The 23,303-nt window shown below is 41.7% G+C and overlaps 1 protein-coding gene across 19 annotated transcripts in view; it reads left to right on the top strand.

Moving 5' to 3' along the window:
- RBFOX1 (RNA binding fox-1 homolog 1) overlaps window positions 1–23,303 on the top strand; it is a 1,461,670-nt gene that overhangs the window by 823,495 nt on the left and 614,872 nt on the right. Inside the window, exon 1 of one of the 19 annotated variants that reach the window (XM_042921411.1) lies at window positions 19,883–20,133. The exons of the other annotated variants lie outside the window; for them this stretch is intronic. The gene's annotated coding sequence lies outside the window, so the exon portion shown is untranslated. Of the gene's footprint in view, window positions 1–19,882; window positions 20,134–23,303 lie in introns of those variants that run through there. 19 annotated transcript variants of the gene reach the window in all.

Raw genomic sequence — 23,303 nt, 5'->3', positions numbered from 1 at the left:
GAAAACAGTGTGTCTGGCAACCTGGTGGGATCAGGGACATCTTAAAATGAGAAAATCTCTTGCCACAGTGACAAATCCACTGGCTTCGCGAGAAACCCTGCAGATCACTAACACACAGCCATAAGAATATATTGACTGCAGCCCAAGCTCCTGAGAAGATTGATCAATCCAGCAGACTTGCATTAATTGTGAAATGGAAAGGACGATGCGATCAATGATAGGGGTGGTAGTGCTGCAGTAGGCGATGCCACATCTAGCTAATCCAATAATGGAGAAGCTGATGTATAGCATATTGGAATTCTACCGTCCGGGCACTTGTCACCATAAAAAATATCCCGCAATTATGGGGAAAAATTGAGCAGGCAGCAGCTGAGCCAACCTAATCAGCCTGATGCCACAGTAGTTCTCCTGATTAAACACTAAATTAAGTGGCACTCAGCTCTGTAACCTGCCTGCGTTATGAAAAATAATCCTAGAGCTAATGTGAAAAGTTTGTATTTTAATCAAAGCAAACTATGAATATTAAAATATTCCTGGGCTATTTTGGTGTCGTTTAGCTGTGAACATGTTTAACAATTTATAAATGGATCTTTTGCCATTGGCTACAAGGAATAAGGGCCCAGTGCTATATTGGGAGGTAAGGCTTCCTGTGCTAAAAATCAATTAGACTTGATACAAGCTCAGAGAACTCTTAAGGAAAAAAAGAAAAAAAAAAAAAAGAATGCATTCAAGAGGCCCTGGGAGAATTCAAATTTAGTTAACTTCTATAACGGTTTGCCTAAGGGCATCAACTCTATTCTTTGCTGAAAAGCACGTGATCATTCCAGGAGGGTTGAAGCTTAATAAGCTAAGGATACTACAAGGACCCCTTTATACGCATGCGTCATTATTGAGTCCCACAGCACAAATCCACTGACAATGTAGGACTAAATGGCAAATTCTCCAGGACCAGGAGAAAACTGCTTTTCGTGGGCATTTGGAAGATGCACAAGAAAGAACTTGCATTATTACCATCAAGCCTACATCCTGGGTAGACTAGATCTTTACCTGAGAACACACACTGAGGATACTCCTTGTGCTATGCTTTTGCTGAAGAGAACCCTCAGAGAGAATTGACAGGGTCCATTAACATCCCTATAGCCTGGTGGCTGGAAGCCTGGTGGTCTATGAGGGTAATGTAGATTGTACCAGGATGGAGACACCTGTTTGTTTGGAATCTCCTTTCTTGATCAGAAGACACTGTGCTAAGAGTCCCCCCATCACAGTGAGTCAGAGTAGGGCAGCAGGCAAGATGAGAAATCAACTTCCTTACCTATTCTTTCCTATTATATTTTGTTGTGTGTGTGTTTGTTTTTTATTTCAAGTAAATCTGTGGGCTTTTTAATTTTTTAACATTTATTTATTTTTTGAGAGACAGAGAGAGACAGAACATGAGTAGGGAAGGGGCAGAGAGCAAGGGAGTCACAGATTCTGAAGCAGGCTCCAGGCTCTGAGCTGTCAGCACAGATCCCAACATGAGGCTCCAACTTGTGAACCATGAGACTATGACCTGAGGCGACACTGGATGCTTGCTTAACTGACTGAGCCACCCAGGTGCCCCAGTTTGTGGGCTTTTAATTTAAAACATTTTTTTTTCTGCATGGGAAAGAGTTGCTGGATGAAGGAAGAATTTCAGGCTGTGTCTGTATAGTTGAAAAGTCAAAATCTATGCAATAATTTGGATTTACTTTATTTTATTAAGTAACAGTCATCCATGTAGCCCTCATTCCATGTCAGGCCTGTTCTAAGGGCTGCTGCAATATTAACACATTTAATTCTTCTAATGATGCTGTAAATGTGTGAGATGCTATGATTATTTCTATTTTGCAGAGCAAGAAGTGGGAGCCCAAAGTACTTAAATAACTTGCCAAGGTCTCATAGGTTTTAAGTGGCAGATTGGGGTTGAATCCAGGCAGGCTCTTTCCTGCTGTGTCTTTTTGTTTTGTTTTGTTTTAATTTTTTTAAATGTTTATTTATTTTTGAAGGAGAGAGAGACAGAGCATGAACAGGAGAAGGTCAAAGAGAGAGGGAGACCCAGAATCTGAAGCAGTCTCCAGGCTCTGAGCTGTCAGCACAGAGCCCAACACGGGGCTCAAACTCATGAGCCATGAGATCGTGACTTGAGCCGAAGTCAGACGCTCAACCAACTGAGCCACTTAAGAGTCCCTTCTGTGTCCTCTTGTAATAGGTTAGTTCTTCTAAGGAGATGTTGGATCGGTGATGCCAGTCATTGGAGATGGGAAGGGGTGAGGTGCTATCAGCTGGTATTCGCTAAGCTACAGTGTATGTTCTTTCACCATGTCCCATTCTCCAGATATGCCTTTCATTGATCCTCTGATGTTGCCTTTTTCTAAGTAGTGCTTGAAGTGATGATCTCATCTGTCTGGTCTGAGTCAGACATTCCAGGTTAGACCAGACCATTCAGACGTCCACAAGAAAAGAGATGGGTTCTGAGCCAGACTGATGGTGTCACCATTGAGAAGTAGCTCTAGCATTCAGCCAGTTGAAAATCTAGAATAGTCTTAGGATGATACCATGATTACTATCAGTTATTGACCATCATTGGGTTCTGAGAGCTCTAGGAACTTTTGTTCCACTTTCTTACTTAACGCTTCTATAACCCTGTAAGCCTAAATACATACATACATACCTACATAAATGCATGCCCCAATTTTATTTATTTTTTATATGCTATTTTATTTTATTTTATTTTATTTTATTTTATTTTATTTTATTTTATTTTATTTTATTTTCAATTTATGAAGTTTATTGCCAAATTGGTTTCCATACAACACCCAGTGCTCATCCCAAAAGGTGCCCTCCTCAATACCTATCACCCACTCTCCCCTCCCTCCCACCCCCCATCAACCCTCAGTTTGTTCTCAGTTTTTAAGAGTCTCTTATGCTTTTGCTCTCTCCCACTATAACCTCCCTTTTTTTTTTCCTTCCCCTCCCCCATGGGTTTCTGTTAAGTTTCTCAGGATCCACATAAGAGTGAAAACATATGGTATCTGTCTTTCTCTGTATGGCTTATTTCACTTAGTATCACACTCTCCAGTTGCATCCATGTTGCTACAAAGGGCCATATTTCATTCTTTCTCATTGCCACGTAGTACTCCATTGTGTATATAAACCACAATTTCTTTATCCATTCATCAGTTGATGGACATTTAGTCTCTTTCCATAATTTGGCTATTGTTGAGAGTGCTGCTATAAACATTGGTGCATGCCCCAATTTTAAGGATAAAGGATATGAGGCTGAGAGACTGAGTGCCTAGTAGATTAGGTCACAGAATTGTTACTGGCAGACCTGCGACTGACGCTTAGGCCTGTTCAGTCCATTGTGTTTCATCTACAAAACACAACTCATTTCCATCCAGCAGGTGATGTCTACGGCCATGTGCACATATCAGAGGGACAGTATCCTTCAGTCCCTCATGACATGGAAAGTTACTTCTTCCTCATTTCCCGAGCTCCATTGACAAGAGCTGCCTAGAGAGATAATAAGTAGGATAAGGACTTTGGACATCATGTCTCTGCCTCCTTCCAGTCTCTCTCACAGTGTGATCCTTAAATACTGGAGCAGTGCATGGGGCTTGTGCTCTGGAAGAAAACTAGATCCAACAGACCATTCTTCATCGTGAACAATTAATTTCAAGCTGGTTCATCAAATAATAAAATCTAGAATGGCTTGCTTTATAATTGTTGGGAAGCTATGCCCACTGTGTCATAGTAGATATTCTGCATTTTCTTTCGTGTTTTTACTAATCCTTGTATAGACTGACAAGCTGCAGTAGCCAGCCCTTTAAGTTTACAGGGAGGAGTACAGATCTTTCCTGATCCCTGGCTCCCCCGTTAGATTACATGATTTTTTTTTTTAAGGCAGAAACTCAAAACACCTAACAAGGAGCAAAAAACCTTCTTGAAACAGTGGCATTTCCTTTCAAAGAACAGAGGCAGTGATATGCATCCGTCCACAAGGAGGTGAGACTGATGCTTTGCATGTCTGCAACCTGTGCAGCCTGGGGTACTTCCCTCTTCAGACCCTGTCCACCTAGTGTTGTGATTCCAAGACAGCATGCTGTTGCCTACCATCTTCTCTCCACCTCCAGTTTAAGGGCTGTTGTATTTAGGAGTCACAGAAACCAAATTCAAACTAGCTCAAGCATCAGAGGAAATTTGGCATGAATTAAATTCAGGGATTTGGCTCTTCTTCAAGGAAGTTCAGATGTCACCAGAACACCCTTGCCCCTTGTTCCTGTGTCCTTTTCTAATTCATTTGCTTTCATCTTTCTTTTTGTCCAGTAGTATTCCCAGTCCATAAGGCAACAATGGGCTGCCAATATCTCCCAAATCACAAAAATTACAATCCACCATGCAAGAGAATGCAAGTGAAAGATTTATCATTCTATTTTTTTCCTCAATCAAATGCCAAATTATCAGCAAAAGCTTCCAATTAGTTCAGCTTGACTCAATTGTCCAGGTAGATCTGGCTGAGTGTCCCCTGTAGAAACAGGGCTGTTTTCATTGCCAGCATGTGGCTAAAAGTAAAGGGACAATTCCTTGAAAAGATGTTCGCAACATGCACTACAAGACGTATCATATAGGTGTAGACTTATTTACGCAAAGAGAATAAGTTATTAAAAAGTGGCCAGTGGCCAAGGTCTTGTTTCGCCATACTGAAAAGGTAGGAGAAAAGTTGGCTTTTTCCTAGCTTTGGTGCCAGAAAAAATTCCATCCATACTCAATACCTTCTGGGTTGCTCTTGTGTTCTTGGGGCTCCATGACATGATGGGGTCTGAATGGGACATGGAGGGTGTATAACTTCCTAGGGAATTAGTGCTGTCACTTAAATATCAAATATACTTTACAGTTCATTTCTGTGTCAATATGATTCATTCTATGGATGAACAGAAAGTAGAACTGACCTGTGTGAATGCATAGGGTATAGGAAAGGGTATGGACTTTGGAACTTCAGCTCTGACACTCATTGGCTCAGTTCTTTTATCTAAGAATCCATATATGAGGGGCACCTGGATGGCTCAGTTGGTTAAGTGTCTGACTTCGGCTCAGGTCATCATGTCATGGTTCATGGGTTTGAGCCCTACGTAAGGCTCTGTGCTGAAAGCTCAGAACCTGGAGTCTGCTTCAGATTCTGTCTCCCTCTCTCTCTGCCCCTCCCCCACTTGCACTCTGTCTCTCTCTGTCTCTCAAAAATAAAATAAAATAAAAATCTGTATACAAATAGTTCTACTCATACAGTGTTGTTGAGAGAATTAAATGAAGTAAGTTATGTTAAGAGCTTAACCCAGTGTTTTGCTCTTAGGATATGTGCAATAAACAAAAGCCAGCCTCTCAATTAGAGGTAATCTTGCCCCACCTGGAGAACACGTGGCAATGTCTGGAGACATTTTTGGTTCCCACAACTGGGAGGGGTTGCTATTGGCATCCAGTGGTAGAGTCCATTGATGTTGTTAAACATCCTGGAAATACCCAGGGCAGCTCCCAAGAACAAAGAATTGTCTCCCTTAAAATGTCAATAGTGCCAAGCTTGAGAAGCCTTGATGCAATCTATTATCGCAACATCACTATTGATGTTACATTTCTTGGAATCAGAGAGGTGGGAGGATGATCTTAACAAAATCCTATATTTTCTGTCTCTGACATTCAGGGTCTCTTTAAAGGAAGGAAGGGGAGGTTTCAGGAGACTGCACAGGCAATTAGGTATCAGTTTTCACTCAGTAGAGTAAAAAAAAAAAAACAAAAAAAAACTCCAAATACATAATGTAATTGAAGTGGCAAATTTGTTAGGAGAATACATTAAATGAACTGTCCAAAGTTCTGAAACTTTGGCTAACAAACTAAATCTGTTTAAAATGATGTGTAGATTGAAGTCTAAGTTGAACAATGATCTTTGCAAAAATGCGTCAAGAGCTTTGGGAAATAGATTCTGGCTTATATTCTTAGGCTTTCAAGGTGATGGAGATTGTATCTAGGTGAGGAAGAGTGGATAACAGATTAAAGAGTAATTTCTTTACCAGGCTGTAAGGTTCATGAAAACAGGAGTTCCAATTGTAAAAAATCAAATTCAAAAACAAAAATAGGAATTGTATTTATCTTTTTTTTGAGCCCCAGTTTTTTTTGGGAGTAGACCTTTAAAAATTTTTATTTTATTGTGGTAAAACATTTAACATGAGATCTACACTATTAACAAATTATTAAATGTACAGTGCCTTATTATTGACTATTGGTACCATGTTATATAGCAGATCATGAGAGCTTATTCATTTTGCTTAACTGAAGCTTTATTCCTATTGATTAATAATGCCCTATTTCCTCCCCTCTCTCAGTCCCTGGCAACCACCATTCTACTCTCTGTGATCCTATGAATTTGACTATTTTAGATACCTCATACAGGTGGAATCGTGCACTATTTGCCCTTTTGTGACTGGTTTATTTCACTTAGCATAATGTCCTCAAAGCTCATCCATGCTGTCCCATATTGCAGCATTTCCTCCTTTCTTGAGGCTGAATTGTGCCTTATTGTATGTGTATATCACAGTTTGTTTTATCCTTTTTTGGTATCTCCATTGGACAGTACAAACTTGGGGTCTTGGATAGAGTACATAGTGAATGTTCTCTTTCTCCTCTCCCCTTATCTTCTGGCAGTGGTCTCGATTTGTCACGGTAATAATAAGGGTTGGTTGCATCATGCCACAGTTATTGAAAGGTATCTGCATGCATCTTCTAATACAATCTTCACAATAGATGACATTGTGAAGACATTATATCATTGTAGAAGAGGAAACTGAGAGTATGAGTGACTATAAGGAGCTCCTCCTTAACCTCTTGAGATTGTTCTAGACTATGGAGTGGATCTAGAGCTTGGCTTCCCAGCCCTGACTAGGCATCAGAATCACCTTATAGAGCTGGTACAGAGACCTGAGCCCTATTCCAGGCCTGTGAGATCAGAATATTCTGGCATGCAGATTCTGTATGGAGTAAGAGGTTTGGGTAAATAACTTTGAGACTGGGAAAAGGAAGATTCTTTCTTCCCTTCCTATATCAAACAATCTTATTTTTCAGGGCTGCTTTGGATAGAGGCTGCTTACAGTATTTTGAGTTTCTGGATAGCTTAAGCGCCACATAGATACCCATTTTTGATCCATCTACTTTTGTCAAAAAGATTATTTTAACTAAACAAGGAAGTGTGATTGTATTTGAAATTTTGTTTGATCTCCATCTCATACTCCATTCCATTCCATTCTATTCCCAGTAGCTCATTTTAATGCCATTTTCTTGTTTAGGGAGGAAAGCTTGTATCATTCCATAGTGAGGAATTATGAACATTAAATGCTGACAAGGAAGCAGTGTGTTTCAGAGAAACAAAAATCTATATGAAAGGGAAGGACTCAATTAGTCCATCATTCTAATTGTTGTGGTGTGATGGACAACACTAGTGCTTACCCCCATGTGCTTACAAGGTTTCCTTCTTGGTGACAAGGAAGACGATACTTCCCAGTCTCCCACTGCAATTGAGCACAACTGTGAAGCTGGGTCTGACCAGTGGGTTGTGTCATTTCTAACACAGAGCATGGGGAGTGGGTGTAAGGTCTCCAAGCACTCTCTTCTGCCCCAGTGAATCTCAAGTCCTGTGTTGAGTTGCTCGTGTCTCCATCTGCCTGGGTCCTTGAGTAACCACGTGTAAGAGAACCTGCCTCATGCCTGGATCTCTGTCAGACATGTAGCAAATGTGAGAAATGTCCTTCTGCTGTATTATGTCACTGAGGATTGGGAGTTCATATAGTACCATCCTATAAACTAGCTGATACACTTGAGTTTTAGAAAATGGCCTTAAGATATATATTTTTATTTTATTTCAAAAAATTTTTTAATGTTTATTTATTTCTGAGAGAGAGACAGAGTGCAAGTGGGGGAGGGGCAGAGAGTGGGAGACACAGAATCCAAAGCAGGCTCCAGGCTCCGAGCTCTAAACTATCCAGAGCCTGATGCAGAGCTTGAACTCGTGAATCGCGAGATGATGACCTGAGCCTAAGTCAGATGTTTAACCTACTGAGCTGCCCAGGTACCCCAGATCTTTATTTTTAAATGCTGGCCTTGAATTCTGCTGACTGGATTGAAGTCTGAGCTTATCACCAGTTTTTGGACTTAGCCTTAGTCACCTAACTGCACTGATAATACTTACAGCTGAAACTCATTAAGCACATCTTTGTGTCCAGTGCTGCACATGGGGTTTTCTGGGCATCATCTCACCTCACCTTCCAGATACTCTCACTTGGGTAGACCGCCACCACTTGCTGGATGCAGAAACAGGCATGACACAGGAGGCACAACTAGAAAGTGGAGATGCTGGACCAGAACCAGGTCTGACTGATGCCGATGACTGCATTTTGCTTGCTGCTAAGTTGGAATTGATTAAAATATCTACCTTGCTGGGCAGTTTTAGGATTCTATGAGCAGCCTACATGACGGAAGATCTGGATGCCTAGTAAGTAAGGTTATTCATTATTTGGGTTCTGCCAGCACTTGTTAGAAACTTCAGAGTGTTTCCTCTTGGGTTGTCACCAGAGCCTCATTCACCAACCTTGAGAAACCTGAGTTGTTTTCTTTTTTTTTTTTCCAAGTGGTAAATGTTTCATCATTACTTTTGTCTCCTGTTCAAGTTGACCCTCTCTCTATCATGACATCTGGCTTCATCCTTCAGACTCTCTCTCTTTCTCTCTTTTTTATGGTTTCATGTTGCTGTGAGCAGAACTCATTTTTCAAAAGACAGATGGTGGCAACCCTGTTCTCTCTAAATAAAAAAGCAAAACAGCTGTTAAGGTGCAAACAGAGTTGCGGCCAGCAAATTGTATCTGCTTCAAGTGTTGGCGAAGTTTCCCTATAGGGAAGAGGAGCTATCTAAACAAAATATGCAGTCTCGGCTGCACTATGCCAAGGCCCAAGTATAGAATGATGGCAAATAATGGAAATTTATAGCATGCTATAGATCTGGCACCTTTCTATCTTGGCGGGTGCATATTTAAATGCAGTGCTAACGGAGCTGAGATTTATTGCTCCCTGATAACGATAAAATGCCATCAGAGAATGAGATAAATCTCGGCCCCAAATCTTAGAATGCAGTGCACACACTCACACGCACACACATGCTTGTAAAATACAGCCTGATACTGCTAACTCAGGAGTCTGAGTTCAGAAGAAGCCTATGGAACAGGGAAAGTAAAGGACGTGTTTTATAGACGACTGCAAATTGTTGTTTTCATGAGGCTGGGGTCAAGGTACATTGTGGCCTCGGGTTGAAATGAGTGTTGCTTTGTCTCCTGGCTGATATATACTTGACCTTGGCCAGGAAAGCTTTTTCCTTTCCTGGATGTTCAATAGCATTCTCTTCACCTTTTCACAGCCTTGGGACAGGACGACTTCCAAACAAATACTGATGAATTGTAACCCTCCGGGAGAAGAACATCGTCGTCTTTTTTTTTATAATGTGTTTTCTTATTTATTTTCCTATTTATTTATTTATTTATTTCAAGAGAAGTGGAGTCTTGGGCTTTGTAAGCAGAGAGGGAGACAAGGAATGAATCTGCTAAAAGACCATATTTGCAACTTGCTCGTGATGTGTAAATGAGGTGTGCAAATCTCCTCTTCGTGGGCCTTTGCTATTCCGAGAATGGACACTTACCAAGTACCAGTCAGGAGGCTGTCTCTCACATTTGGCAACCAGCCCGTATGGCACCCACCCATCTCTAACTCTGGGACACCTAGGGTTCACGACGTGGAGCTCACCTGGCAGTCCGCCCAAACCCCTTGCTGAATTTCCATGGGCTCTACTTTGATGGATCATTTCAGATCAGCAGCTACCTCAAGGAGGGAGGCTCTTTCTCCTGGCCCTCATTCTAGAGGTTTCCTTGACTATTTCTAATGCAAGGGGATTTCTAACGTTTCAGGCGAGATCTTAACCTTCATTGAGAATTATAAGCTCCAGGGATTGCTATAGGTCACTTCCCATTAGAGTTAGATTCACCTTTCTAGATGATTTTTGAGCATGATTGTGTGTGTGTGCGTGTGGGTGTGTGTGTGTGTGTGTGTTCGTTCATGTCTGTCGTCTCAACTGATCCTGTTTTGGAGTTATGGACAATGTCTGTAAATTACAGCTTTCATGCATAGCTAGAAAGAATGTCTTTGGTTTCCCGGGATTTTATAAATGCCTGTGTGTGTGTTGGGGGAAGGCAAGCATGGAGAGGTGTGAAAACTGAGAGGTAAGGATATTTGTTGAGCTTGAAAGCGACACACATTCTCTTAGTGGGGAGTGTTCCTTGAATTTCTTAGTACACCTGATGATATTTTATATAAAACTGTTGTTTTAAACCCTTTTCTCTTCCCTTATATGCCTTTCCGTTTTCTACACTGAAGAAAGCTATAAAGTGGTATAATTTGGTGCATTTATCTCATTTAGTTTTGTTGTTGTTGCTTGAGGAAAAAAAAAACAGGTTGATTTGGGAAATTTTGATGCTTGGGATGAAAAAGGACCTAAGATTTTATATAGAATGAATTCTTTGGAGCTTTGAACTGAGTTTCATGGACTTCATGAAAATATATGTGTATGTGCGTGTGCGTGTGTGTGTGTGAGAGAGAGAGAGAGATTGAGAGAAGGAGGGAGAAGGATTGAGAATAATCATGCTATTAGTTTTTGGACTTGTATGTTTGTTTTTCTTCTAAGAGATGTCATAGCTTTTGTTAGGTTCTCAAAAGCACCCTTGTCTGCGACCCTGACCCACGGTCCTCTTGTTCCTGGGATATGTGCTGTGATATTCAACTGCTTTACAGAGCTGTGATCCCAGCCTCCTCATTTCTGGGATGGGCCTGACTATGGCCAAAGAGGGAGTGGATCTTGGGCAATGCAGGGCTCTCCGGTCCCAAGCACTGCATCTTTATGGGCTTTGCCCACCAGAGTTAGCTCATAAAAGGAACCTCCTACTACTCCCTGTTCATCCTCCACGACTTGAGTCTATCCAAGTCTAGCTGCAACCTCCACCTGCTCATCTATGGTCCAGCAATACTGTCCTTCTCTCAGCTGTTCCAGGTAAGCCCCTCTCTCTCTCACCTCCCAGTCCTCATACATTTTGTTCTCTCTACCTGGAACATTTGGCCCTTTCTTCTGGGCCGACACCTTCTCTTTTTCTTGTTTCTGATGAAATGCTACTTCCTTCTAGGTGCCTTCTAGACCAGGTCCTGTATGATGCCTTCTAGACCAGGTCCCGTATGATGCCTTCTAGACCAGGTTAGATGTATCTTCAACATCTTCTGGCATTCCCGCTTCTCCTGCCAGGGTATTGCCACACATTGTGACTTCTTAGGCCAAGGAAGCATACATAGAAACTTGCTGTACTGTGTTTATAACTCTTCTGAAAATCTTAACTTATTTAAAAACCAAAAAATATGTTTACAAAAATAAAATGGAAAATAGAAAGAAAGGGGGATGTGGGAGGAGTTATCTGTGTTTTATCAAAGCACACTGAAGACCAGAGATGTCAATATAAAGAGTGAACAAGTAGAAAAGGAAATGAAATGGAAGATTGCCTGTGTGATCACATTATAAAAGGAAGAGGCAGAGGAGCCACAGCTCTATGAAGTCTCTACCTTCCTGTCTACATCATTACTCTTCCCCAGTACCTACCTCAATGCCTGGTTTTAGCTAGCACTTAATAATATTAGTAGAATCTAGGGCGCCTGCACGGCTCAGTTGGTTAAGCGTCTGACTTCAGCTCAGATCATGATCTCGCAGCTTGTGAGTTTGAGCCCTGCATCGATCAGGCTCTACACTGACAGCTCAGAGCCTGGAGCCTGCTTCAGGTTCTATCTCTCTCTCTCTCTCTGCCCCTCCACTGCTCGCTCTCTCTCTCAAAAATAATAAACATTAAAAATTAAAAAATAATATTTGTAGGAATAAATGAATACACAAATGCATAAATAGCTAAAAGACCCTTATCTTAGCTCACTTGGCTGCCAGCTGAACTGTTATTCTTTCCCGGCATGTACTGCTTTGGCTCCCGTGTCTCTTTGTTACCACTTGGGACCCCTTGGTTTATCTTTGGCTTTGAATTTCACTCTACAATGTCCTTGGCTATGGCCACACAGCCCTGTGCACCTGTACTGACCACTGGGGCCCTCTTCTTCATCTGCTAATGCCGGTAGGTGACTTTCCCAAGGGCCGTCCAGCTTCAGAGTGTTGCCTGCACAGGGAGGAAGAGCAGGCAAGGAAGGGGCCAGATGGAAGAAATGTAAAAGAGAATGAGTATAAATAAGCTTAAATGCTTTTTTCCTTTTTGCCTTTTTTTCCTCTACTTGGGCTCCTGTAGCATGTTGGCTCGAGCACCTAGAATCACCGAGCAAAACAGAAGAAAATACTTGCCGCTTTGTCACACTGGTTAACAACAAATGACCAAATCAGTACGACAGGTTTTTTTCCCCCTGTGATAGAGCCTTATGGCTCATCGTGTGAATGGACGATCATTTTGATCAGCTGGTGCAGCCTCGATAAAAATGATGAATATGGTAATAAATACTATGTTTTTAAACATTTGTAACATTGCAAACGTGCTAAGTGTATACATATTTATAAGACATAAATAGGATGTAAAATTGTCGTTTTGAAGTGTACATGTGCTACCTTACGCCATCATTATCCCTGTCTTTAAAAACTTGAAAAAAGTATAAATGAAGTGTCACAATTTAGTCTGGTGGCTAGAAAGTGGCAAAAATGGGATTTGAACTCAGCTCTTTCAAACTCTGAGCCTGTGCTGAGGAGGGTGTGTGGTGCCTCAGAAATGTGGTGCCTGCTTGCTTCGTCACCAGAACAGTTTTGTGGTTTGGAAGAGAGCTCCCTGGGGGCTGGCCACACACATGTTTGTGTGGTTGTAGGTTACAAGAGGGAAGACTCATGGCTGCAAGCCTAGAAGGAGGGTCCATATGCCTTGCTGCTCTGCCAGGGTCTCTATGCCAGGGGGCACCCCAGGGGCCCAAGAGGATTCCTCCCCCTGACACCAAGGCTGGCAGGGCCCCTTGGGGCACCAGGGGGAGCTCTCCCTGAAGGCTTGAATAGGCTGCTGGTAGCTCAGAGTATTCTTTAGAAACCAGGGATGCTTCAGGAGGGTCTGGAGACTTCTGGGATCTTGTGGCCACATCTGAACCTGATTTTTTTGCTTTAAACCCATTTTTTTTTTTGGTTAGCTGCACAGGCTGTGTTAATTGTTCATTACAGAATTTACCAAGCCTCCTACAAATAATACAAATAACGCTAAGTAAAATAATGTCATAATAGCATCTTTGATTATATATAACAGATATGTTTGAATATTATATATAGGTACCAAATATATATACAGTATATATAGATGTATATTTTTTCTCTCTCTGTATGTATGTGTGTGTGTTTGCTATCTCTATGTATGTATGTATATGTATGTATGTGTGAAGAACTTCCTAATTCTTCAAGATGGATATTATTATCCCCATTCTTTTTTTTAATTAATTTTTTAATTTATATCCAAGTTAGTTTGCTTAGAGTGCAGCAATGATTTCAGGGGTAGATTCCTTAATGCCCCTTACCCATTTAGCCCATCCCCCCACCCCCCACAACCCCTCCAGTAACCTTCTGTTTGTTCTCCGTATTTAAGAGTCTCTTATGTTTTGTCTCCCTCCCTGTTTTTATATTATTTTTGCTTCCCTTCCCTTATGTTCATCTGTTTTGTCTTTTAAAGTCCTCATATGATGGGGCGCCTGGGTGGCTCAGTCAGTTAAGCGTCTGACTTCGGCTCAGGTCATGATCTCACGGTCCATGAGTTCGAGCCCCGCGTAGGGCTCTGTGCTGACGGCTCAGAGCCTGGAGCCTGTTTCAGATTCTGTGTCTCCCTCTCTCTCTGACCCTCCCCCATTCATGCTCTGTCTCTGTCTGTCTCAAAAATAAATAAACATTAAAAAAAATTAAAAAAAAAATAAAGTCCTCATATGAGTGAAATCCTTGATATTTGTCTTTCTCTGACTAATTTCACTTAGCATAATACCCTCCACTTCCATTCATGTCGTTGCAAATGGCAAGATTTCATTCTTTTTGATTGCCAAGAAATATTCTGTTGTACATATATACCACATCTTCTTTATCCATTCATCCATCGATGGACATTTGGGCTCTTTCCATACTTTGGCTATTGTTGATAGTGCTGCTATAAACATTAGGGTACATATGCCCCAGTATCCCGTGGATAAATGCCTAGTAGTGCAATTGCTGGGTTGTAGGGTAGTTCTATTTTTAATTTTTTAAGGAACCTCCATAGTGTTTTCCACAGTGGCGGCAACAGCTTGCATTCCCACCAGCAATGAAAAAGAGATACTCTTTCTCCAAATCCTCACCAACATCTGTTGTTGCCGGAGTTGTTCATGTGAGCCATTCTGACAGGTGTGAGGTGGTATCTCATTGTGGTTTTGATTTGTATTTCCCTGATGATGAATGAAGTTGAGCATTTTTTTATGTGTCGGTTGGCCATCTGCATGCATTTGGAAAAGTGCTATTCATGTCTTTTGCCCATTTCTTCACTGGATTATTTGTTTTTTGGGTGTTGCGTTTGATAAGTTCTTTATAGATTTTGGATACTAACCCTTCATCTGGTATGTTGTTTGCAAATATCTTCTCCCATTCCTTCCATTGCCCTTCAGTTTTGCTGATTGTTTCCTTCACTGTGCAGAAAGTTTTTATTTTGATGAGGTCCTGGTAGTTCATTATTGCTTCTGTTTCCCTACGAGTTGAGTAATAAGTTGCTGCGGCCAAGGTCAAAGAAGTTTTTGCCTACTTTCTCCTTGAGGATTTTGATGGCTTCTTGTCTTACATTTAGGTCTTTCATCCATGTTGAGTTTATTTTTGTGTATGGTGTAAGAAAGTGGTCCACGTTCATTCTTCTGCATGTCTCTGGCCAGTTTTCCCAGCACCACTTGCTGAAGAGACTGTCTTTATTCTATTGGATATTATTTCCTACTTTGTCACAGATTAGTTGGCCATACGTTTGTGGGACCATTTCTGGGTTCTCTGTTCTGTTCCATTGATCTGAGTGTCTGTTTTTGTGCCAGTACCATACTGTCTTGATGATTATAGCTTTGTAATACAGCTTGAAGTCCGGGATTGTGATGCCTCCTGCTTTGGTTTTCTTTTTCAAGAGCGCTTTGGATATTTGGGGTCTTTTCTGGTTCCATACAAATTTTAGGATTGTTTGTTGTAGTTCTGTGAAGAATGCTGGTTTTATTTTGATAGGGATTGCATTGAGTATGTAGATTGCTTTGGGTATTATTGACATTTTAACAATATTTGTTCTTCCTATCCAGGAGCATGAAATATTTTTCCATTTTTTGGTGTCTTCTTCAATTTCTTTCCTAAGCATTCTATAGTTTTCAGGGTATAGATTTTTTACCTCTTTGGTTAGATTTATTCCTAGGTATTTTATGGTTTTTGGTGCAATTGTAAATGGGATTGATTCCTTGGTTTCTCTTTCTGTTGCTTCATTGCTGGTGTATAGGAATGCAACCGATTTCTGTGCATTGATTTTATATCCTGCCACATTGCTGAATTCATGGATCAGTTCTAGCAGTTTTTTGGTGGAATCTTTTCGGTTTTCTATATAGAGAGAGTATTGTGTCATCTGCGAAGGGTGAAAGTTTGACCTCCTCCTGGTCAATTTGGATGCCTTTTATTTCTTTGTGTTGTCTGATTGCTGAGGCAAAGACTTCTAATACTATGTTGAATGATAGTGGTGAGAGTGGACATCCGTGTCTTGTTCCTGACCTTAGGGGAAAAGCTCTCAGTTTTTCTGCATTGAGGATGACATTTGTGTTGGCTCTGTCATATATGGCTTTTATGATCTCGAGGTATGATCCTTCTATCCCTACTTTCTTGAGGGTTTTTATCAAGAAAGGATGCTGTATTTTGTCAAATGCTTACTCTGCATCTATTGAGAGGATCATGTGGTTCTTGTTCTTTCTTTTATTGATGTGATGAATCACACTGATTGATTTGCAGATATTGAACCAGCCCTGCATCCCAGTTGTAAATCCCACTTGGTCATGGTGAATAATTTTTTTTAATGTTTTGTTGGATCTGGTTGGCTAAGATCTTGTTGAGGGTTTTTGCATCCATGTTCATCAGGGAAATTGGTCTCTAGCTCTCCTTTTCAGTGGGGTGTTTGTCTGGTTTTGGAATCAAGGTAATGGTGGCTTCATAGAGTTTGGAAGTTTCCTTCCATTTCTAGTTTTTGGAACAGCTTCAAGAGAATAGGTGTTAACTCTTCCTTAAATGTTTGGTAGAATTCCCCTGGAAAGCCATCTGGCCCTGGACTCTTGTTTTTTGGGAGATTTTTGATTGCAAATTCGATTTCTTTACTGGTTATGGGTTCTGTTCAAATTTTCTGTTTCTTCCTGTTTGAATTTTTGTAGTTCCTATGTTTCTAGGAATTTTTCCACTTCTTCCAGATTGCCCTTTTTATTGGCGTATAATTGCTCATAATATTCTTTTATTATTGTTTTTATTTCTTCTGGGTTGGTTGTGATCTCTCTTCTTTCATTCTTGATTTTATTTATTTGGGTCCTTTCCTTTGTCTTTCTGATCCAACAGGCTAGTGGTTTTGTTAATTCTTTCAAAGAACCAGCTTCTGCTTTCATTGATCTGTTTTGGTTTTTTTTGTTTGTTTGTTTCAATAGCATTGATTTCTGCTCTAATCTTTATTATTTCCTATCTTCTGCTGGTTTTGGGTTTTATTTGCTGTTCTTTTTCCAGCTGTTGAAGGTGTAAGGTTAAGTTGTGTATCTGAGACCTTTCTTCCTTCTTTAGGAAGGTCTGGATTGCTATATACTTCCCTCTTATGACCACCTTTGCTGCATCCCAGAGTGGTGTTATCATTTTCATTGGCTTCCAGGTACTTTTTAATTTCCTCTCTTCTTGGTTAGCCCATTCATTTTTATTACGATGTTCTTGAGTCTCCAAGTATTTGCTGTCTTTCCAAATTTTTTCTTGTGGTTGATTTCGAGTTTCATAGTGTTGTGGTCTAAAAATATGCCCAGTATGATCTCAGTCTTTTTTGTACTTGTTGAGGGCTGATTTGTGTCCCAGTATGTGATCTATTCTGAAGAACGTTCCATGTGCACTGGAGAAGAGTGTATATTCCACTGTTTTAGGATGAAATGTCCTGAATATATCTGTTAAGTCCATCTGGTCCAGTGTGTCCTTCAAAGCCATTGTTTCCATGTTGATTTTCTGTTTAGATGATCTGTCCATTGTTGTAAGTGGGGTGTTGAAGTCCCCTACTATTATGGTATTATGATCAATGAGTTTCTTTACGTTTGTGATTAATGGATTTATCTATTTGGGTGTTCCACATTTGGAGCATAGATGTTTACAATTGTTAGGTCTTCTTGGTGGATAGACCCCTTAATTATGATATAATGCCCCTCTTCATCTCTTGTTACAGTCTTTATTTTAAAGTCTAGACTGTCTGATCTGAGTATGGCTACGGTGGCTTTCTTTTGTCAACCATTAGCATGATAGATGGTTCTCCATCCCCTCACATTCAATCTGAAGGTGTCTTTAGGTCTCAGGAGGGTCTCTTATAAACAGCATATAGATGGATCTTGTTTTCTTATCCATTCTGTCACCCCATGTCTTTCGATTGGAGCATTCAGTCCATTGACATTTTGAGTGAGTACTGAAAGATACAAGTTTATTGCCATTATGTTTCTTGTAGAGTTGGAGTTTCTGGTGTTGTTCTCTGGTCCTTTCTAGTCTTTGTTGCTTTTGGTGTTTTTTTTTCATCTTTTTTCCCCTGAGAGTGTCCCCCTGAAATTTCTTTGGTTGTCATGAACTGGTTTGGTAGTCATGAACTCCTTTAATTTTTGTTTGGGAAACTTTTAATCTCTCCTTGTATTTTGCATGACAGCCTTGCTGGATAAAGAATTCTTGGCTGCATATTTTTCTGATTCAGCACATTGAATATATCCTGCCACTCCTTTCTGGCCTTCCAAGTTTCTGTGGATAGGTCTGCTGCAAACCTGATCTGTCTTCTTGTGTAGGTTAAGGACTTTTATTCCCTTGCTGCTTTCATGATTCTCTCCTTGCCTGAGTATTTTGTGAATTTGAATGTGATATGCCTTGTTGGTGGTCGGTTTTTGTTGAATCTTATGGGAGTCCTCTGTGCTTCCTTGATTGTGAAGTCTCTGTCTTTCCCCAGGTTAGGAAAGTTTTCCACTATGATTTGCTCAAATAAACCTTCTACCACTTTTTCTCTCTCTTCATCTTCTGGGACCCCTATGATTCTGATGTTGTTCCTTTTAAATGAGTCATTGATTTCTCTAATTCTTGTTTTTTAATTTTTTTAAATGCTTTTATTTATTTTTGAGACAGAGAGTGACAGAGCATGAGCAGGGGAGGGGCAGAAAGAGAGGGAGACACAGAATCTGAAGCAGGATCCAGGCTCCGAGCTGTCAGCACAGAGCCCAACGCAGGGCTCGAACTCACAGACTGTGAGATCATGACCTGAACTGAAGTCAGATGCCCAACTGACTGAGCCACCCAGGTGCCCCTCTCTAATTCTTAAATAGTGCTCTTTTGCCTTAGTCTCCCTCTTTTTTCCTGCTTCATTATTCTCCATAAGTTTGGCCTCTATTTTGCTATTTTGCCTCTTTCGTCCTTGCCACCGTGGCATCCATTCAAGATTGCAGCTCAGTTATAGCATTTTTTATTTCATCCTGACTATTTTTACTTCTTTTATCTCTGCAAAGAGGGATTCTAATCTATTTTCAACCACAGCTAGTATTCTTACTATCGTGATTCTAAATTCTGGTTAAGACATCTTTCTTGTATCTGTGTTGATTAAGTCACTGGCTCTTTATTTTGGGGTGAATTCATTTGTTTTATTATTTTGAAGGGAGAAAAGGAATTGATAAGGTAAAAAAATTAAAATTAAAAAAATTGAAAACCACACACACACACAAATCGAATAAATGATGCTAGAGTCTAGGTGTGTTTTGGTCTGGTTATTGAAAGGAGCTTGATAGATTAGAGTGAAAAGGGGGGAAAAGGAAAACGTTTGAAAATTTTAGAAAATGAATACAATGAAATAGAATAAAATTAAATGGTGGAAGTAAAATAGAATTTGAAAAATTTACAAAAAAGTAAAAACATATAGTAGGAAAAAAGTAAAAATAGTTTTAATAAATATTGAAAATAAAAATAAACTTTTTCTCTTTCTGTATTCATGAAAAAGAAAAGAAATGAAAAAGAAAACCAAAAAAAAAAGAAAATTGAATGGACGGGTCAGTGAACAGATTAAATTACGATTGAAATTACATCTGTTTCCCCTAGAAGTCAAACTATGAAGCCCTTCATAGTCTGTAAAGGAAGCAGGTGCAGAGACTTGTGGTGTTCCTGAACAGCGAGATTGGCCCAGTTGGGCAGGGCTTAGTGTAATGGCTCCATTCTCCAGTAGGTGGTGCTGCTTAGCTTACTGGGGTGGATTGTTGTGGTGTTTGTAGGTGTGTATGTGCATGCATGGGAGCAGTGAAAATGGGGTCACCCAGCTACCCAGTGTCTAGTATGGGAGCCCTTTCCTCTCCCCGGCCAGCAATCACGCTCGTGTCCTTTGTCTCCGGCTTCCTCCACTCCCGCTTTTACACTGTCCGTGACCAAGCCGTCAGGTTGCCGGGCGGCACCTCCCTCCTGAGTTTTATCTCCGTTGCGGCTGTGTTTCCCTTCGGAGGGAACCACGGAGGGACCACGGCTTGGTCACTTCGGAGGGACCACGGCTTGGACGCGCTCAGATCCTCTGCGGGAGGGTCTCCCCGAACAATGGCCGGGGTGCTGGCCTCACCCGGGAACGTTCGCGGGACTCTGCTGCTGCCATCGCCAGAGACTGCGGCTGGGCGCCAGCCCGCCCCAGAGAAGGTTCACGTGATCGTGTAGCAGCAGCGTTGGAGGGATCATGCAAAATCACAACACGCATCCGGCACCAGGCTTCGCCCTTCGCACCAGAGCACCGCCAGGTATGGAGGCGAGGAGTTTCAGACTGCGCTCCCCGTTTACAGAGTCTTAATGGAATTTAAACCCTCTCTTTCTCCTCTCTCCCTTTTTAGTTGAGTCCCTGTGGCTGTTTCCACTTTTCCACTTTCTCTCCGGGTGCTTTGGAGTGGGTGCTTTTTCCTAACTTTCCCCGCATCTCTGTCCTCTCTCCACAAGCGAAATACAGCTCCCTGCCCTCCGCACCTTCGCAACTTCTGTCCCCCAGTTCACCTCTCTTTGCTGCTTACCTGCTGAGTTCTGTGGTTCAGGTTGTGCATATTGTTGTGTTAATCCTCAGATCAGTGTTCTAGGTGTGCAGGATGGTTTAGTATTGATCTGGCTATATTTCATGGATGTGAGATGCAAAGAAAACTTCCATCCTATTTCACCATCTTCTATTATCCCCATTCTAAAGATGAGCAAACAAAAGCCAGAGAGATGGGATAAATTGCTTAAGGTCATATTCTTAGAAGGAGCAGAGACGTTTTCAAACTCAGGTTCGCCGGACCCCAAAGGTGTTCTTAGTTCACCGCACAACCCCTCTCTCTATGAGCTTATGAGGTTTAATTGAAATGTTACTGTTCATTTTCTTTCTTCATAGCCCAAGTGCCCCATCAGGGCAGAAATTATGCTTCACTCATTAGAACTGTAGTGAAGCCCCTGGTATAAAATTCAACTCATACTTATTGGGCATCTGTGATGAGCCAGGCAGTACAGTAGGTTCCAGATGGGGCCATACTCACGTACAGCTGACATTTAGCAGAGGAAAGTAGAAAGCAAATATAGTTACGTGGTCAGAAGGAGAAAACAAATGCTTACCAGGTACTTACTGTGTGCCAACAACTTCCTCGGTGTTCTTTGTGTATGAGTTCACTTAATTCATGAGATGGGTGCTTATCTCACCATTTCTATTTACACCCAAGGAAGCAGAAAGGAAGAGAAGTTGAATATCTGGCTCCAAAGTTCACATAGCCAGAAAGTCCCAGATGTGGGGCTTGGACCCCACACTCTGGATCTCGAGTATTTACTCTTGGCACAAAATAAATACAGCCAGGACAGGGGCAAGATGAGCAGTGGTGTGCTCTTGCTGGAGGTGATATTTCATCTGCGACATGAAAATAAGAAGGAATCCCACTTAACAAGTAGGGGAAAGAGAAATGCAAGCAAAGAGACCCACCTGTGCAAAGGCACTGAGGTGGGAGAGATCTTGATAGTTCAAAGAAAAGAACTGGCAATGGGAAGCTGCAGAAGGAAGGGGCTAGTGATCTTCAGGAAATGAATGAGAGGTTTTTGGGCCACAGAAGGGAGACTTCTTGGTGCTAAAGGGATAGAGATCTATTTTTTGCCCATCTTTCCATACATTTTCTTTAGAAGATACTTTCCTTTTTCATGCTTTCTTTCATGTACATGTGGATATGAGCCAATCAAACTGGAGCCCAAATAATGACGGTCAGCATGGATGTTTCCCCAGCATGCACAGGGACACCTCTGACTGGGTTATCTTCCTTCTCCTAGAACAGAGATGGGTGTTACCTGCTCTATGATGACGCCTGCATATACAGTCAGCACAATAGCATCACTTACCAATCACTGTATTCTTTTCTACTTGGCTGCAGCAGAGTCTCAAAGTCCTTTCTCAAGACAATATTGTAGGCTGCCATTTTTATTCATCCAAAGATGAAAGGGAGTTAACAACAGGTAAGACTCACTGCTTCTGAAGGCCATGGGGGTGGTATCCGCCACTCTCCAGGGCGTGTAAAGGGCAGCCATTTTAGTTGCTCTCTCGTCATGACAATCATATCTTGGAGAAAGCTTTAGGAAGAGCATCATAAAAGCAGGCATTCCCTAACAGCGGGCTATGGCGTGACTTGCTAAGAATGTGCTCCTAATGCATTTTAATGACATGCTTTATAATATCTTATTAAAGATTGTAAGAGCATCTAATAATCATTTAATAAATATTAATGAAGCATTTACAAATTGCACCTTAATTTACAGCATTGGCACTCATATACTGCCCCAGATATTAGCACATGGAGGCATGGTGCTCCAACAGAGACTACCATGGAGAGCCTAGTTCTGTGACATTGGGCCATCCTGCTACCATAAGTGATTTTTAAAAATAATAATTCTTGGAGAGCAGTTCAGTGCAATGAAGCTTGATACCCAAAGCAGTTTAGCAATTATTATTCTGTTTGGGGAACATTAAAACATAATCTACCATGAATTTATAATCCATAGCTTTTCTCTCATGCCCTTTTTTTTTTTTTAATAATAGGCGATAATTATAGGCCCTCGTGCAGAAACTCCTGTAGATGTTGGACAGTGCCCTGACCCTCCCTTGTTGTTAAGCCTTGTAGCCAGTGTTTTCAGGACTGGATGGTGCAATCGTCTCTCGATGGTGCTGGTTTTCAGCCTAGGGTCAGAGTCACACCTCACAGAAAGCCAAAGCTGGATGGGGACTTGGAAATCGCCCTGTCCACCTCCTTACTTTGTATGGGAGGAAACTGAAACCCTGAGAGGGGAGGGGCATTCTGAAGCCACACACAGAACAGCAAGAATGGGGCCAGATTCCAGGGTGTTAGTTTTGCAGTCACATGCTTCCCAGGCTCGCGGCCAAGGAGAGGCAGGATGTATTGGGAAGATCTTGGATAGAAGATCCTCCTTCTCCCTGGAGGTGGTGGGGAGTCCTTGGGGTCAGCGCCAGGGTCTCTATGTCTCTGTTGTCCCAAATGGGCAGGCGCTCCTCCGCATTAAGAGGAGTTGGCCAGCAGATGGCGCTGCAGGGATTCAAACTGAGACACCCTGTCCGAAAGCAGCCCTGGGCAGGCTGGGATTCGCAAACCCCTGCAATCAGGAGTTGTTTGAGAAGAGCTGGGATCCATCCTGCACTACAGGGACCTGTAGGTATCCTCAGACTCCTGGGGGCCGCCCCAGCCTTGCTTGGGAGAGAAAGCCAGGTCTAGGGTGCGCTGGCACAGGCACTGGTGACCTGGGCACTCTGGGTCTTGGAGCAGATCCTGCACCAAGCCATAGACGTACAGAGAGGCCGACTGTGTGCAGACCGGGGTGCTTGCTATTTTGGCAACACCCGGCTGAAAGGGTGGAAGTGTCAGCCAGACGCCTCCTTCTGTGCTGGGTCTCCCTAAAACCC

Source organism: Panthera leo, chromosome E3 (assembly GCF_018350215.1).
Source record: "Panthera leo isolate Ple1 chromosome E3, P.leo_Ple1_pat1.1, whole genome shotgun sequence".
Lineage (NCBI taxonomy): Eukaryota > Metazoa > Chordata > Mammalia > Carnivora > Felidae > Panthera > Panthera leo.
Note: the sequence above shows the minus strand (reverse complement) of the source record. Positions and strands in the feature narration are given on the sequence as shown.